General features: G+C 37.7%; 1 long non-coding RNA gene across 2 annotated transcripts in view; it reads left to right on the forward strand.

Moving 5' to 3' along the window:
* LOC116072978 overlaps nt 1–16,854 on the forward strand; it is a 154,786-nt gene that overhangs the window by 11,565 nt on the left and 126,367 nt on the right. For both annotated transcript variants that reach the window (XR_004111614.1, XR_004111613.1), the window contains exon 2: nt 13,357–13,457. This is a non-coding gene — a long non-coding RNA (uncharacterized LOC116072978). The remainder of the gene's footprint in view (nt 1–13,356; nt 13,458–16,854) is intronic.

The raw sequence follows: 16,854 nt of genomic DNA on the forward strand, positions 1-16,854 counted from the left end.
AGTATGGCTAGCCTACCTCTTCTTGTCTCCTTCAATCTCTTCCTATCTATTTCTTACTCCTATTACCACAAGAACTCTTTATTTCATATATGTTGGCGCTGGATGCCAACAGACCACTACTCGGATTAGCTTGATTGGATTCTTCACACTACAGAAAAGCAACTCCAACACTGAAAAATATTTTTAATTAATTTTGGTTGAAAAACTTTATACTTGAGTACTATGTTTACATAATTTCCTTCCCTCTGGCATCCTTTCCAACTCTTCCAATGCTCCCACACTCAAATTTATGACATCCTCTTCTTTAATTATACATACATATGTAATATATATAATTATATACATATATATGTATATGTATACACACACATATACACATCCTACTGAGCTCATTTAATGTTGCTCATATGTATTATCAGGATGTTCATACCTGGAGAAAATAGGTATTTTTCTTTTCTCAGCAGCCATTGATTGCTTAGAGCTCTTCATCTAGGAGGAGTATTTGAAATCTCCCCTAACTACATCAGCATGTCATCTAGTTTTATGATTTATTTTAGGACTTGTTTAGGCAGTCATATTGTTGAGATTTTATAGGCACAGCTTCTCTGTCATGTCTAGAAGAAGACACTTTGTAACAGCAGATGTCTTGGTCCTTTGGCTCTTAATCTTTCTAATTCCTCTTATTTTTATGTGTGTGTGTTTCCCTGTAAGTGTTTATGGGGAATTCATTGTAAAATGATCCTGGAAAGCTAAACCTGATAGGATGACAGTGTACACTATCAAAATGAGGATTCATGTCTATCTTAAAGATGGTGACTTTAGTTTTTAATGAGCACTTTGGTTTATATTATCTCTGAAAAGCAACTAAATCTCATGCCAAGTGATCTATAATATTACAGACAATGTCTATTTCATTCTTTTAAGGACACAGTTAAAGACGACACAGCTAAGTTCTTGACTTTCTGACCTGAACAGTCTGGCCATGAGACATTGTTTTACTGTGTGGGCAGGAACATCTCCACAAGGCATTCACAATTATATGGACAGGAAAGCAAAATAAATGTGCACAGCTTGGGTGATCCTGAAGCCCTGACAAATTTGGTGCAGTTGCTTATTCCCAGTTCTCTCTGGAGCCTTACTTTTCTTTTCTTTTTTTATTAGATATTTTCTTTATTTACATTTCAAATGATAACTCCTTTCCAGGTATCCCCTCTGGGAAAAAAAAACCTGTTCCCTCCCCCCTCCCCATGCTCACCAATTCATTCTCTCCCACTTCCTGGCCCTGGCATTCCCCTACACTGGGGCATAGAACCTTCACAGGACCAAGGGCCTCTCCTCCCATTGATGACTGACTAGACCATCCTCTGCTACATATGCAGCTGAAGCTATGAGTCCCCTATGTGTACTCTTTGGTTGGAGTTTAGTCCCTGGGAGCTCTGAGAGTACTAGTTAGTTCATATTGTTGTTCGTCCTAAGGGACTACAAACCCTTAAGCTCCTTGCATCCTTTCTCTAGCTCCTTCAATGGGGACCTTGTGCTCAGTCCAATGGATGGCTGTGAGCCTCTACTTCTGTATTAGTCAGGTACTGTCAGAGCCTCTCAGAAGACAGTTATATCAGACTCCTGTCAGCCAGTATTTGCTGGCATCCACAATAGTGTCTAGGTCTGGTGATTGAATATGGGAAGAATTCCCAGGTGGGACAGTCTCTGGATTGTTCTTTCTTCAGTCTCTGCTCCATAATTTGTCTCTGCAATTCTTTCCATGGGTATTTTGTTCCCCCTTCTAAGAAGGATCAAAATATCCACACTTTGGTCTTCCTTCATCTTGAGTTTCTTTTAATTCCTCTGAAGTGATTTTCCTTGAGTCTTAGGTACACGCATTATATTGTAGATCTATCAATTCGAGCTAAACAACACCCAATTACTTATTTTCTGCATTCTGACCAGGATAAACATAAGGATATGTATTTAGAATATAGTCTGGAATTATATTGATTGAGAAAATTGTCAGTAGTAGGTTCTCCTCTAGAGTGTGAGATCTCTTTAGTCCTTGGTAGTGGACTGGTTTATAAGTAGGCATAAATTCCCTCCTACTGAGTGGATCTTCTTAAGTCTAATGAGATAGGTATTGGCTTTCTCCAAGATAAAAGTGCCTCTATTGAGATATCTTGCTAGGCCAGTCATTATTGTCATTAATAAGCTTTACAGTTGGATAGGACTATTGACTGATTTTCTCCTTTGGCCATTTACATAGCACCTATGAGAGATAGTCTTTGATGCTACAAGAACTAATTATCAGGGAGGAGGCTTCCAGATCAGTTCCATTCCATTCCTTCAAGTTCTGTATCCAAAATGTGGATGTCTTAGGCAATAGGGTCTGTAAGACCTTGCCGAGCCTTAGCTTACTGGAGACCCCCTAAGTGAATCACATGGAGCTTGATCGAAGCAAAAAGCAAGAGGATTTTTAAAGTTCCAGTGCTCTGGGGCCATACCAGACCCTAAGGAGAGGTGACAATCCTGCACAGCTTGTTCAGTCAGCTTTTATACAATTTTCAGGGCAGCAGCCATTGGATACAATGTGGTTGACAAAGGAGTGTGACTTTTTAAACTTGATTAAACTGATTGGTCTTCAGGGAATGAGGTGACAAGGACTTCCCTTGTCTGAAGGTGAGCAAAGGTCCACCCTGCGGAATGTGTCTTCACCTGCAGGTTGGTTCTCACCCTATGGTCTGAGGAATGTTAATTAGCCTCTCCCTTCTGGAGAGTTCCACCACCTTCCCAAAGTTCCTGAGCTTATCTCATTAAGCTCAATGAGGGAAATTCTTGGCCTCCCGGTGTTTTTCTGAGATGTCCCTGTTTACTCGGTTCGTACAGGTCTTATGTTTAAATTCTGAGCCCTAACCAAGGGCAATGGCAATATCTTATATTGTTTGGGGGGGTTGTCCTGATTTCCCCTTTCTAGGTCTCCTTCTGGATGAAAGTACTTGAGTCGATTAATGATCAGCCATAGTTTACATTATTGCTTTGGTTTCAGATTCTATAACAACAACTGGTGATGATAGCAGGAAGTTGAGTCTCTATAGCTACACATGAGCAGTGATGCTCTGTTTATTGGGATGATTTTCACCAGGTATACTTCAGAGAGGATTTTACTATCATGAATTTACTATCTGGGGATAGTATAAGATAAATGAGACATTGGATTCTCATAAGGCCCTGCCTCATAAACAATGTGGAAATTATTAATTCATAGAGCTTTTCTTTACAATAGCACACACACACACACACACACAAACACACACATGTAATGTGTACAAGTAAAAATAGGTGAAATTAAAGTAACATTATTGAAATAGCATGAAATTAAAAAGACAAATCAAAGGGAAATTATGAATGTCTTAGAAAGATGATAACAGACATTAGAGCAGAAATAAGTGAAAATGAAAATCAAAAATCAATAGAAAAAATTGATGAAATGAGTTGGCTTTTTATTTTTTTTAAAAAATAAGTTAAAAAAAAATGGTAAGTCTTCAGCTAGGCTTACTAAAAGTGGAGAAAGTGGATTCAAGTAAGTAAAATGAGAAATGTGAGAGAAAGTATTCTCCCAATACAGAGAGAAAAAGTATCATAGAATAGTTTTTTAAAGTATTTTAAAATAGTTTTTGACATATATCTAACAGCTTTTTTCTTTCAGTTACCTCAAAGTTATCTGTTCTATTTTCTTTTTCAAGTTTCTGATGAGGCATCTGCTATCAGTTATGGCCTGGTATTTGATAAACAGCTTAGGCTGGTCTTGAGCTCCTGATGTAGCTCAGGCTTTTTTGTGCTCTGGATATTGTGTTTCAGCCTTCGGAGAGGTGGGATTGCCTAAGCCATAGTTTCTTCAAACGATTAAGTGCCTTCCTTTTTCTTCTTTCCTTCCTTCCTAATATTTTGATCATAAATCTGTAAAACTGGCTAGCAGTTTAAAGGAATCTGTTTCTTCTTTTTGACTTTCTTCTCCTTATTCTTTATCTTGGACAACTTCTATTCATCCATTTCAAGTGCCCATACTGTTTTGTCTAACATTTTCGCTTGTTAACTGAATGAGTCCTTTCTATTTTTCTGTTCCTCTGTTGAGACTTTCTATTTTTTCATTCATTATAAGTATACTTTGTTTTATTTTGCCTACCAGTTCAAGTATCTTGTAGAGATTGGGCTTGGTTCTTTCATCCAGGCCTATTCCCCCTGCCAAAAAGACTCAGACTCAAAATATATTTACAAATACCTTGGCCGTATCTCTAGACTCTTCTTTGACTAGATCATAACTTAACCCATTTATTCTAATCTACATTCTGCCATGTGGCTGGTTACCTTTGCTCAGGTACCCTGTGTGTCTTTTGTTACATCTTTCCCAGGTGAATCTTGCTAAGCCATCCCTATCCCAGAATTCTTTTTGCCTCCTTTATGTTCCTCCATCTATTCTACCCTTTTCTATAGGCCACAGATTTTAAAATTGACAAGTAATGCATCCATACAATACATATATACTTTTCTAAAATATCTGGTTCATTTTGGGCAGTAGAGAGAGTCTATGCCTCTATTTGCATGGTGACAGTAGAAATCTGGTCTCTACAGAGAGAGAGAGAGAGAGAGAGAGAGAGAGAGAGAGAGAGAGAGAGAGAGAGAGAGAGAGAGAGAGAGAGAGGGAGAGTTGTGTTTTGAATCACAAAACTCAAACAAACTAATATGGCATATGAGGGGGGATAACTTCTTCAATACATATGGAAATATGTTGTGATTTTTAGAAGTAAAATTGAACCTTTCTCTTGTTCATGATTCTTTCAATGTGGAAAACCCAAGGACCTCTGTGTACTTGCTGGCTATTTAAAATCTTAGGCTGTTTTCAGTTACTTCTTCCTAGTGAAGGACCATCCATTTTCATAGTTTCCTAATGTAGGAATCTAATGAGGACAGTCTGGAAGAAGAAAGGGAGGTGGACTTTCTGTAACTTTTGTGGATTGAGCTGTGACTTTTTGTGTTTGTTTGTGTACAGTAACTCATACTTCTGGGTTGCTCTGTGATTTTTTTTTGTTTGTGTACAGTAACTCATACTCCTGGGTTGCTCTGTGATTTTTCAGTCTCTCTAGTTAAGCCCTTGGAATTGTAAGGAGGCTTTGGAAAACAAGAGCTTCCTTCTAACTGCAGAATGAACCTAAGATTCGTAAAGTTGTGAAATAGTTGCCGAGAGCTTTCTTTTTTCAACCTCCGATGTGTTTGAGAAACTCATTTGAACAGAAAAGCCTAATGATTAGTTAAAAGTGTTCCACTGTAAATAAGTCAATCATTTCTCTTATAGCCTTGCTTATGCTATTGTATATGTGAGCACACACATGTTCACACACATGTATGGGCACACACACACACACACACTTCTTCATGAATGCAGTGTTTACATTTTACTTTTATAAACATCATCTTTTGCTTTTGCTCTGCTGCCTTCCTTCTTGCCTGTGTTTACTCACTTTCACTGAGTCACCTTTCCTACCTGGACAATACCTGTCAACATTTTGCTGTGCATCTTCTTCAGTCTCAAGTGATACACATAGTTATGGATAAATATACGTCATGGATAAAAATGCCATTGTGTTATTTTACTACACTTCCTGTATCTTTTAATAGATTTATTAAATAATACTAAGATATTTCTATAACTCTATAGATTAGCCTTCATTCCTTTTAAAGATAAAATGGTACTTATTGTGGCTTGGGCATATTTTATTTAATCCATTATTGTTGGCCACCACTTACTTTCTGGTATTTTGCCCATTAAGTAGTGTATTACATACATTCTTTTTTTTTTTTTTTTAGATATTTTCTTTATTTACATGTAAATTTCTCCTTTCCCAGTTTCTCCTCCAAAAAACAAAGAAACAAACAAAAGCGATAAAAACAAACCCCTGTAGCCTCCCCCTTCCCCATGCCTGCCACCCCACCCTCTCCCACTTATTGGCCCTGGTATTCCCCTACACTGGGGCACAGAACCTTCACAGGGCCAAGGTCCTCTCCTCCTATTGATGATCGAATTTGCAGTCCTCTACTATACACATGCTGCCAGAACAATCAGACCCCTCCATGCGCAATCTTTGGTTGGTGGTTAAAAGTGCATTTTATGTTTTGCTCTTGGGTAGAGGTATGAAATAGAGTTGCAGAGGCAAAGTGTACCACATCTTTATATTTAGAAAAATTTCCTAGATTATTTCTAGAAAGACTATATCAATCCATATTTTCATCAGAGATGTAGAAATGCCCCACTTTAAGTCATCTTCACAAGCCATAGATACTTTTGCTATTTGAATTTCACTTTCCCAATAAATAGGATATACCATTTATTTCATTATTGCTTACTAGTCATTGGTAAGTAGGGCAATAATACAGCAAGCCAGCAGATTTTTTTTGCCTATTTTTCTACCAGGATATTTGCTAGTTAATATTCATTAGTCAAAATTTTCTACCCAATGTTGAGTTATCTTATTTATCATGTATACATATATATATGCATACATATATTATATCATACGTATATACATGTATATGACATGTACATGTGTATGTACACATGTTTTTTTACCTTTTACTGCCACAGTTTTTTAAATTCCACATGCTCTTGTGAGCACAGACTCCCTTACATACATGTAAAAACACATAAAAATGTACACGACACTACACATAAATACAAAAGTAGGAGATTATGTTACAAGATTATTTTTCACTTAAGGAATATATATATATATATATGTATATATATATATATATATATATATATATATATATATATTTACCTGTCAACATTTTGCTGTGCATCTTCTTCAGTCTCAAGTGATACACATAGTTCATGTATATATATATATATATATATATATATATATATATATATATATATGTGTGTGTGTGTGTGTGTGTGTGTGTGTGTGTGTGTGTATGCATATAATATGTTTAAGTGCAACCTGGTCAATCCATTTACTTGTGCTTGTTTGATTAGCTTTTAGGGTTGACAACTTGGGTTAGGATAATTGACTTAGTTAGGGTTTCTATTGCTGTGATGAAACAACTTGACCAAAAGCAAGTTGGGGGGAAAAGGATTTTTGGGACTTATACTTCCACACTGTAGTTCCTCACTGAATGGAGTCAGGACAGGAAACAAGCAGGGTTGGGTGGCATGGAGAGGCCATTGGGAGATGCTGCTTACTGGCTAGCTCCTGGGGTTTGTTCAGCCTGCTTTCCTATATTACCCAGGACCATTGGACGGTAGATAGAACCACCCACAGAGGGCTCTGCTCTCTCCCATTCATAACTGATTTAGAAAATGCCCTACAGCTGGATATTATGAGGGCATTTTCTCAGTTGAGTCTCAGATGACTCTAGCTTGTGTCAAGTTGACATAAGGCTATCCAGCACAATGACCTTCTAGTATATCTTTACTGGACAAGACTAATTATCCTTCTCCCAGCAATTTTTCATTGTCTATAACTCTTCTTCTAGGGGTAAGGTCCTGAAAATGTTTCCTGATCCTATTGGCATTGTTAATTGGTGTTGTGATTCTCAAGGTCTTGTTAAAGTAGAGCTTGCTGAAATTCCATGGCTGAAGCTTTAGCATCCCTGTCATCTCTAGAAGACTCAGTCTTGCAGCAAAGCTCATGGTCTCCTTCCTCTGATAATCGTTCTTCTCCATCTTCTGCCACATTCCCTGAGCCTCAGGTATAAGGGTTATGGTGTAGATGTATTTGTTGGGCTTGGCACACCATGGTGAGTCATTCTCTGACTATCAATTCATTCTGAGTTTCTGAAATCATGTCTGTCAGCTGTAAGTGGAGCTTCTTGATGGGGGAATGAGAGCTATACTGAGATAAGTACTTAGAATGTTGTTAGGAATTACACTTTGTTTAGAAAAGTGGCAATACAAGGTGCTCTTCTAAGATCTATGACCTCATTAACTACCAGTATTTGCCTAGGTTTTCATGGATTCCCTCTTACTGAGTGAGCCTGAAATCCAATTGACAGCTGTTCATCACCTCTAAGATAGATGTGCCTCTGCTTCACCTTTAGAGATACCTTGCTGGTCTGTCATTGTTGTTCTTAAGCATCAGAACTGAGAAGTACTATTGAATGCTTTCCTCCCTAGGAAGCTTGCATAACACCTTCAGGTATTATAAAAGGAAGTCCTTGGACGAACATCTTTTGGGTCAGATCCAACTCAACTGCTCTGATCCTTGTGTCTGAAGTACTCAGTGTCTTCACCATCAGGGACATAGCTTCAACTTCTGGTTAGTAACCAGGAGTAACAGCAATGACATATCTTGTTTGGGGAATCACTTGGAATTTCCTGACCAACAATTCAAAAGGAGGTCTCTATCCCTGGTTGTGGAGATTTTGTTAGATGGTCTATGGCTGTTTCAGGAAGTATTATCACAAGTGAATGCAATCATTTAAACAATATATATGTATGTACACACTTATGTGTATAATATGTCATAAAATACTATGATTCCTACTGGTCTTTTCAAGGATTTTTATTTATCTTTCTTTTTTCTTTCTCTTTTTCTGTGTCGACCTCCCTTTCCTTTCTTCAATTAAAGGCCTCCATTTTTCTCATTTCTCCATTTATATCATCTTTATATTGTTGTTCTTTTTAGCACTGCTACCATGTTAAAATTTTAAATCGAATGGAGGGTCAAGTTATGAATGTAAAATATTCATTCAACAAATCATTATTGAGCTCAACTCTGTGCCAGGTATTTTCTAAAGGTTTGTTTGTGTGCATGTGTATGTGGGCATGTGTGTGTGTGTGTGTGTGTGTGTGTGTGTATGTGTATGCGTGTGTGTGTATGTGTATGCCTGTATGTGTGTTTATGAATGTGTGAGTGACAGAGAGTATGTGATGCAGAGTATTTACGTGTATGAAAGTGTGTGTATGAATGTGAGTGTATTTGAGTGTGTAAATATGTGTGTGTGAGAGTGCATGAATGTGTGTGTGTGTGTGTGTGTGTGTGTGTATGTAAATTGTGTAAGCTACATTCGTGCAGGGCCCCTGTAGGTGAACAAAGAGTACTGGATCCTCTAGAACTGGAGTTTGAGGTAGTTATGAGCCACCATGTGGGTGCTGGAAATGGAACGTAGGCTTTCTGCAAGAAGCGTAAGTGCTCTTAACCACTGAACACTCACACATCACTCCCAAAACCCCATGCCAGGTTTTTCTTTGAAAGTGCTGGCCAGATATCAGTGAGCATTCTGAATGTGTACCTTGCTTCATATAGCTTACTTCCTATAAGACTTTAATTTCATAATGACACAGTTCCTGTGTGTTCTGAGTCTTGTCTAATGGATCTTTTAGACTCTCAAATTTTCTATTAGTATTTGAGTTTGTCAATCTTTTCATGGAGAAAATTTTTTTGTTTTATAGTTTAGATGCTCTTGTTTTTTTTCTAGATAAACTGTAGGCTGATAGCTTCCTAGTGAACTGTCCTTTCTCTACTCACATCGTATCTACCCTATCAGGTTGTTCTCTTTATTAATGCTAACAAGATATCTGTCCTTAATATTAGGTTGATCTCTTCATTAATGCTAACCCAGTTGTTGCCATTTCCACTTCCCTTTGTCTCCATTGGCCAAACATGAGGGAATTTTAAACTATGGTTGTTTAATTTCATCTGTGTGGATACCCTTCTGCTTTATTTTATCCCATAACATGACAGGTTTTCTTCTGTGATAACACAGTTTTCTCCTATTTAATATTATGACCATATAGCTGATTTCAGTCCTTCCATGCATTTATTTGTTCATTTATTCAACAAACATATTTTAGTTTCTTACTGTGTGTCAATGTATTAGAGGTTTGGAAATGAACAAAACAAAGAAATTCTCAAATGAGTTATTAACAGTATACTTGGGGATAATGAGAATGCAATAATTATAGCACGATGGATATATTAAATTATAAAAGTTATACAAAAATATGTAATAAGGGTAGTGTTGCAGGTAATTTTCAGGAGGTGCTATGGTTTGGATGTATTACCAAAGTCCATACTGTTAATTTGATTTCCCCAAGAGATGTTGGGTGGGGAGAGCTTTCAGAGGTGTTTAGGTCATGAGAGCTTGGACCTTGTGAACAGATTAAAATCAGGCTTCTTCTGTCTTTTTCTGGTCTCTTCTTTCTGCTTCTGCCATGTGATACAGCAGGAGGCCTTTGACAGAGGTCAGTGTGCTGCTATTAGACTTTTCAGCCTCCTGTACCGTGAGGTATGTTTTTGGTTGTTCTTTATAAACTACCCAGTATGTCTTATTTTGTACCAGTATCACAAAAAGGACTAAGATGGAAGGTTACAATTTTAAATGCAGTGAGTAGAGTAGATTCTACTGAGATAATGACACTTGGAAAAAGGATAGAAGGAAATGAAGCGAATCAGGTAGATAACTGAGATAATAGTCTCCTAGGCATGATGAATGGCCATTGCCATCTTTAGTGTGTCTGGCACACTTAAAGCTATCAAGAAAGCTAGAATGCTAAGTTTGGAAATGAAATGGGTACAAGAAAGACAATGATGGTAAGGAAAAAAATGGCAGTCTTTTAAAAGACTTGTACCCTAATTGAATTGAAATGTCACTAATGGTGTGCTTTGCTTTGGTTTTGAGATAGATTCTTATTATTTTGCTGATGAAGAACTCACAATCCTCCCATCCGAGGCATGCACCACTGTGCCTGGCTACCATGAGTTTGTTGTATTTTTGCATTTTGTGGTATGATAAATTGAACATAGGACCTTGCATGTCCTAGGCAAGTGTTCTATTGGTGTGCTACATCCCCAGACCAACAATTATGTATAAACATTGTACTCATTCATATTTATAGAGGTATAAATTTATACATAAGAAGGTATACTTTGTTGAGTTATGGCATTTATGTAGCTGTATAGAAATAGAAATCTTGATTAACTAGAAAGTTCTTTTGTTCCTTCCTTAGTCAAAATCTAATAGTCAATATCCTCTGCCATATCTATTTGCCACTAAAGATTAGTTATATATTGTATAGTTTCTCAATTAGTGAAACAATAAAATGCCCTTTAGTGTCTGGCCTCTTTTGCTCAACAGATTATTTCTGATATCATGGTCTAACTTCTGATGTTGTATCTATCACTAATTTGTTTCTATTTTCTGAATAATAGTTCCATGAACAAATAGACCTCAATGTAGTCATTTACCTAAATACAAGTGCTCTGAATACTCATAATACAGACTTTTATATATCTGTTTTCACTTGTCTTGGATCAATATCTAGGAAGACAATGGCTAAGCCATACTCTTTGATATTGCAAAAAGCACAAAACTGTTTTTCCAAAGTAGTTTGGCCTTTTACATTTCCCTGCAATTTTGAAGAGCTCTGAGACTTTTTTTTATCATAATTTGGTTTTTTTTTCAAATCTTGATTACTCTATACCTCATAAACACAGTGCAGTTTGGGGGTTTTATTATACCTAAAGCAATTTAACTTTATAATTGTAAAACATTCAGCCTTGTAATAGGTAGGTAATAGTATCACCTTATATTTTAAATTTTCATTGTCCTGATGACTCATGACTTTGAAAACCTTTAAGAGTGCTTACTGTGTAGCACAGTAGCATCTATGGAGGCCTCAAATCTTTGTCTATTCTTGTGCTATGAATGAGAATTGTTCTCCATAGGCTATATACTCAAATGCTTGGCTCCCAGCTGGTAGTGCTATTTGGGGGTGTCAAGAGGAAGTGTCAGGTGAGGCTTTGAGGTTTGCAAGCCTCACTTCCTGGTTTTGCTCTGCTTCCTGTGTATGTATCAAATATGAACAGCCAGCTTCCTGCGACTGCCACTTGCTCTCCCTGATTGTCCCTATGCCTTAACTACCTTGCAGTACTCTATCCATTTGAAACTATTAGCCAGAATAAGCACTTCCTTTCCCATGTTGCTTTTGGTTATGATGTCACTAATGGTGTGCTTTGCTTTGGTTATCATACCAACAGAAAAGTAACCAGTATACCTAACTTTGTTTCTTTACTTAACTCTATCATTGAATTATAAGACTCCTTTGTTGAATTGTAGGAAACCTTATGTATTATGGATATAAACCTCTGTAGTGTACATGCATGGATACTCTACTCAGATATATGTACCTGGATGCACCCCCACATACATATATATTAATTGTAGTTAAGACGGATATTGAAAAAATAATGTTTAAGAAATAAAAATTCATGTTGGAAATTTTCTTTAAAAATATAATTTAAGGCTGGGTGGTGGTGGTGCACATCTTTAATCCCAGCACTTGGGAGGCATAGGCAGGCAGATTTCTGAGTTCAAGGCCAGCCTGGTCTATAGAATGAGTTCCAGGACAGTCAGGGCTACTCAGAGAAACCCTGTCTCAAAAAACCAATATATATAAAATAAAAACCAATAAATAATATATATATATGTGTATCTATATATTATTTATATATATAAATAATTTAAAAGTCAAGACAATGAAATTTCTGAGTCACAGCATTAAACACACTAAAATTGCAAACAGAAAGCTATTGCACAACACTAATTGAGGACTGAATATTCTGTAAGACATTGTGTGGAAGTGTTATTGCAAATTCTTTAATTTCAAATGATAACATTAGCTCTCCACTGGATGCACACTGAATGGCTTGATTTCACTACTTGGCACATTATTTTTCTATTCCTGTTGGTTTTCTAGAAACACTGCCTGGTGAGACTATTATACTATAGATGTTACCCAGCATATCACAATTTAGACTGCTACCAATGATCCTCCTCTCCACTCTGCAGCTCAATTGTTCTAGAATTAGGCTAAATATTTATTTAGCACGATCTTACAAGGGTGAAGTTATATTCTCACAAGGATGGAGTTATATTCTAGGGGCCTGAATAGATGCTTTTACAATTTCAGCAGCCTTGGGATAACAAGATCCATTCTCCCAGCAGTTACTTAATACCATCATCATATATCTTTTACCTGTTGGGAGACCAATAGTGCATCTCTTTGTGCTCAGTTCAACCTGCCAGCTGAGTTCTTCTTTGTTCTCTCTCCTCTGTTCCCTTAACCTGTGCTTGCATAGTATACAAATACCAGAAACCAATCCTTCTATTTCCTCGGAATTAGAAAATATTATCCCAGCCAGGGTATTGTTGAAAAATTAACAAATAATGTGCAGTGGAGTTTTAAATATAAATCAGACACATCCCTGGGATTTGCTTTTAACTCTACACATTCTAAAAATTATATTTTTACTCCCAGCAAATTACCTAGCAGAAAAAAATGACAAGAGTAATCTATTTTTTTCACAGCTGGTCGGTTGGCCAGAGTTTCTCATCAAGGAGTACATGCTGTTTGCTCCCCAGATGGACAGCCTGGATGAGCTACAAATCCATGGAGCCTGGGACACAAGGTAGAAATTAGACTGCCAGTACTTTTAATCTTGCACAGCTCTGCACACTTGAAATTGCAAGAGGCCCACTTCCAAATGAGCATCTATTGGGACAATATCCTATATCTTGTCAGAATGAGTCCCATTAAATCCTCAGCTGGAATTAGACCAAAACCTTGTAATAATTACGGGAAACTTATTAAAAAGTTGAAGCCCGAGACTGTGACAGTGGAAACACTCAGGCAACATTAACAGTAATTGAAATCTCTGTGAGTTTTCCCTTTTCAATCAGTGCTTGTTGATGGCCCAGAAGTTTAAAAAAAAAAAGAAGATAGACAGAAAGAAAGAAAGCCTAAATGGGAAGGTGGCAACTCAACACACCCAAGCTGGCATGGGTAAATTGTGTTTGTGTTATTACAATGTCTTTTTGATTGGGTGAGCTGCCCACTGTCAGGGGAGGCAACTACCAAACCAATACCTAGTGGTCTTGAAAAGTGCACTCACCACTCTCACATTCTCAGGGAGGCATACTGGTTTAGCCAGCCTCTACCTCATGTCTGTGGCCTTCCTTTTACATTTCCCATTTCACCTGTAAAATTCATTGCTTCCTTTGCTGTGTTCTAAGAGGTAAGGATTGTGGGAGCAAAGGAAGCCTCTAGAGAGTGAAGTCCAGAGTCAATGTGTTGTTAACATTCGAGGACTCAGACCCACGAGAGCTAGTAAGGCAGATGTCCCATGTGTGGGAGAAATGACGAAGCTATTCTTTGGATTGTGAACATAAAGGATTAATCAGTGAGTGTAAAGCCTAGAAACTATAGCTTCCTCCTCCACTTACAGCCTGAGACCTCTTATTGAAGCTAGCTAACTCCTCTTCCCTGTAATGAACACACTAAATGGTGGTTGGAAAAGTCTCACCTGGTTCTGGCCTTCCTGTATGCATGTCTATCATTTCCTTGCTGTGCCTCATCAGAGTTCCAAGACCAAAGCCACATACATTCAGCAAAGAATACATGTTTTGAAGAAACAGTGTTATAGTCAGTCCTAGCAAATATTTTTTCTAGTCTATAAATTCATCTTTTCTTGGTTTCATTCCATTACTAGACTAGCCCTCATGTTCAGTTTATCCTTAGATGGGAAAGTTTTTGAAAGGAAATTATTTAAGATAGGCAAGTTTTTTTTTCCAGTTGAATTTTATAATTTAAGATTCAGAACATTACAATTGATTGGCACTTGTGGGATGGTCAGTCAAAACCAAGTATGTGTGAATATGTCATAAGAAAACCTACTTTGCATGAAAACCAAAGAATGACACTGGTGCATACTCACTTAATTTCTGTATACTTGAGAGGGATTTCTAAGGCAGCATTAGTTTTGTCTTGTTTTGACTTAAATAATTTAGGATGACTTGAAAATGGCAAGTTGAACTCTTAAAAAAAAGAACAGAGGGCTAGAGAGGTGATGACTCACCAGTTAAGAGCACTGGATGTTCCCCTAGAGGTCTTGAGTTCAATTCTAGCACTTACACTATGGTTCAAAATTGTCTGTACCTGTAGTCCCATGGGATCTGGGGCTCTCTTCTGGTATATAGACATACATATAGGCAAAATATTTATATAATGAACAAATACATCTTTGCAAGGAAGGAAGAAAGGAAGGGAAAGGAAGGGAAGGGGTTGTGAGGAGGGAAGGAGGGAGAGAAAAGCACAGAAAGCTCGCCTTGGTGGACAGTAGGCCATGCTCAAAGCAAGGTGACTTGGGGGCTCTTGATGGGATTATTCTTATCTTTTAGGAATCCCAATGGCCAACTAGGTGCTTCAAGTAGATACAAAACCACAGTTGGATTTCCAGGCCAGGGTAGGGTTTAGTCTCTAGGAGGGCCAGAGACAAAGGTAGACCCAGAGGCTATCATCACAGCCAATGAGTTCTGTCTGGACAAAAAGTCAGGCTACTCCTTTTGCTTGATTGCCATGCGCAGAAAGTGATTCAAAAGTAGAGTGTAGAAACCCCAGTGTATTGTTTCCTAGCATGAAAAAAAATGGAGTGCCCAAGATTAGAATGAGTTTCATTTCCATGGCAGTGTTTAGGGGAGGTTTGGACAACCATTAGCCTGAGTTACTGTTGGGGAACTCATAGCTGGACAATTTGGGAATGACTCTAGATCCCAATTTGCATGCTCAGTTGTTTTGTAAGACTTGATTGACATTTTTTTAAAAGGAGAGAACATATTTTGTAGTCAATATTCAAATAAATGCAAGCATTGTTCAGGAAAATCATCTTACCAAAACTTTATGGATTCCACTGTTAGGATATTCTTTACAAACCCCTTTTCATAGAGATTGTGACACAAACCTAACTCCAGTAAATGTTGAGCTGATTGGGTCCTGGAGGAACTAACGTTTGGTGCATTTCAAGTACAAAAATGGTGGTGAAGATGATAATTGGGACCATCTCAAATACTGGTTTGAGTAAGATATTAGCTTTGGAAGGATATAAAGCATCTTCAAAAAGGATCCAGAACTGGCTAAGGTGAATTTGTCTTCTAAATATCCTATGCTATAAGATAGTGTTCCTTTACTAGATTTCTTCTTCCTTCAAATATACTCCTGATAAGAGGCAACTCTAAACTCTGCAACAGAATCGAAATCTCCACCTTGCCATGGAAGGAGTTACTCTCTGATTGTTAAGTGGTAACACAAAAAAATGGTACCACAGGCACCATAATCACAATTGACAGGTAGCAGAGGAGGTTCAGTGAGAAAGTATTGAGTGACAACCTGGAACATGGGAGGCTCTGTTTTCACTCAGCTCAATGGCTGTAATAGACGCTTTGCACAGTGAACTACAGTAGTGTGCTCTGGAATGATTACCTGCTTGGAAGAGATTAAACCTAAGAAAATCCAAGGACTAATACCATAGGATAGTTTTAATCCTGCTTCTCAGAAGAGTTAGAGTGAAAGAGGCCCAGGGAGCATGGAAAATGACAGGAATTTGGACAAGAACATTCAGGAGCAGCAGCAATATACCATTGTATCTATCTAGGCTCCATTGAGCTTTTACCTAACAAATCCCTCTTTGTCAATTGCTGTTTGTTCTTTTGGCCTCCATGCTATCTTGTCTATGATATGCTTCTGTCATGCAGTGCTCAGAGGATTATAAGCCTTTTCTTAGTTCCTGAAGAATTAGATTAAGACAATGGTGAAGTTTGACAGTCAGTTTCTTCCACTTTCAGGACAGTAATCTCAGAGCCAGTGTGGTCCTTGACTCTTCTTTCTTCAGCCTCTCCATGGTGGCCAAGATGAACAGATTTGACTCATCTCAGCCTTAGGTCTCCTTCAGCAGGGATGATATATTGGAGAGGATTTATCTTGACTGTTTATGCTGCTAGGATCTCTTCTGTCTTGAGCAGATGCTGAAGAAG

This window comes from Mastomys coucha, unplaced genomic scaffold (genome assembly GCF_008632895.1).
Source record: "Mastomys coucha isolate ucsf_1 unplaced genomic scaffold, UCSF_Mcou_1 pScaffold10, whole genome shotgun sequence".
Lineage (NCBI taxonomy): Eukaryota > Metazoa > Chordata > Mammalia > Rodentia > Muridae > Mastomys > Mastomys coucha.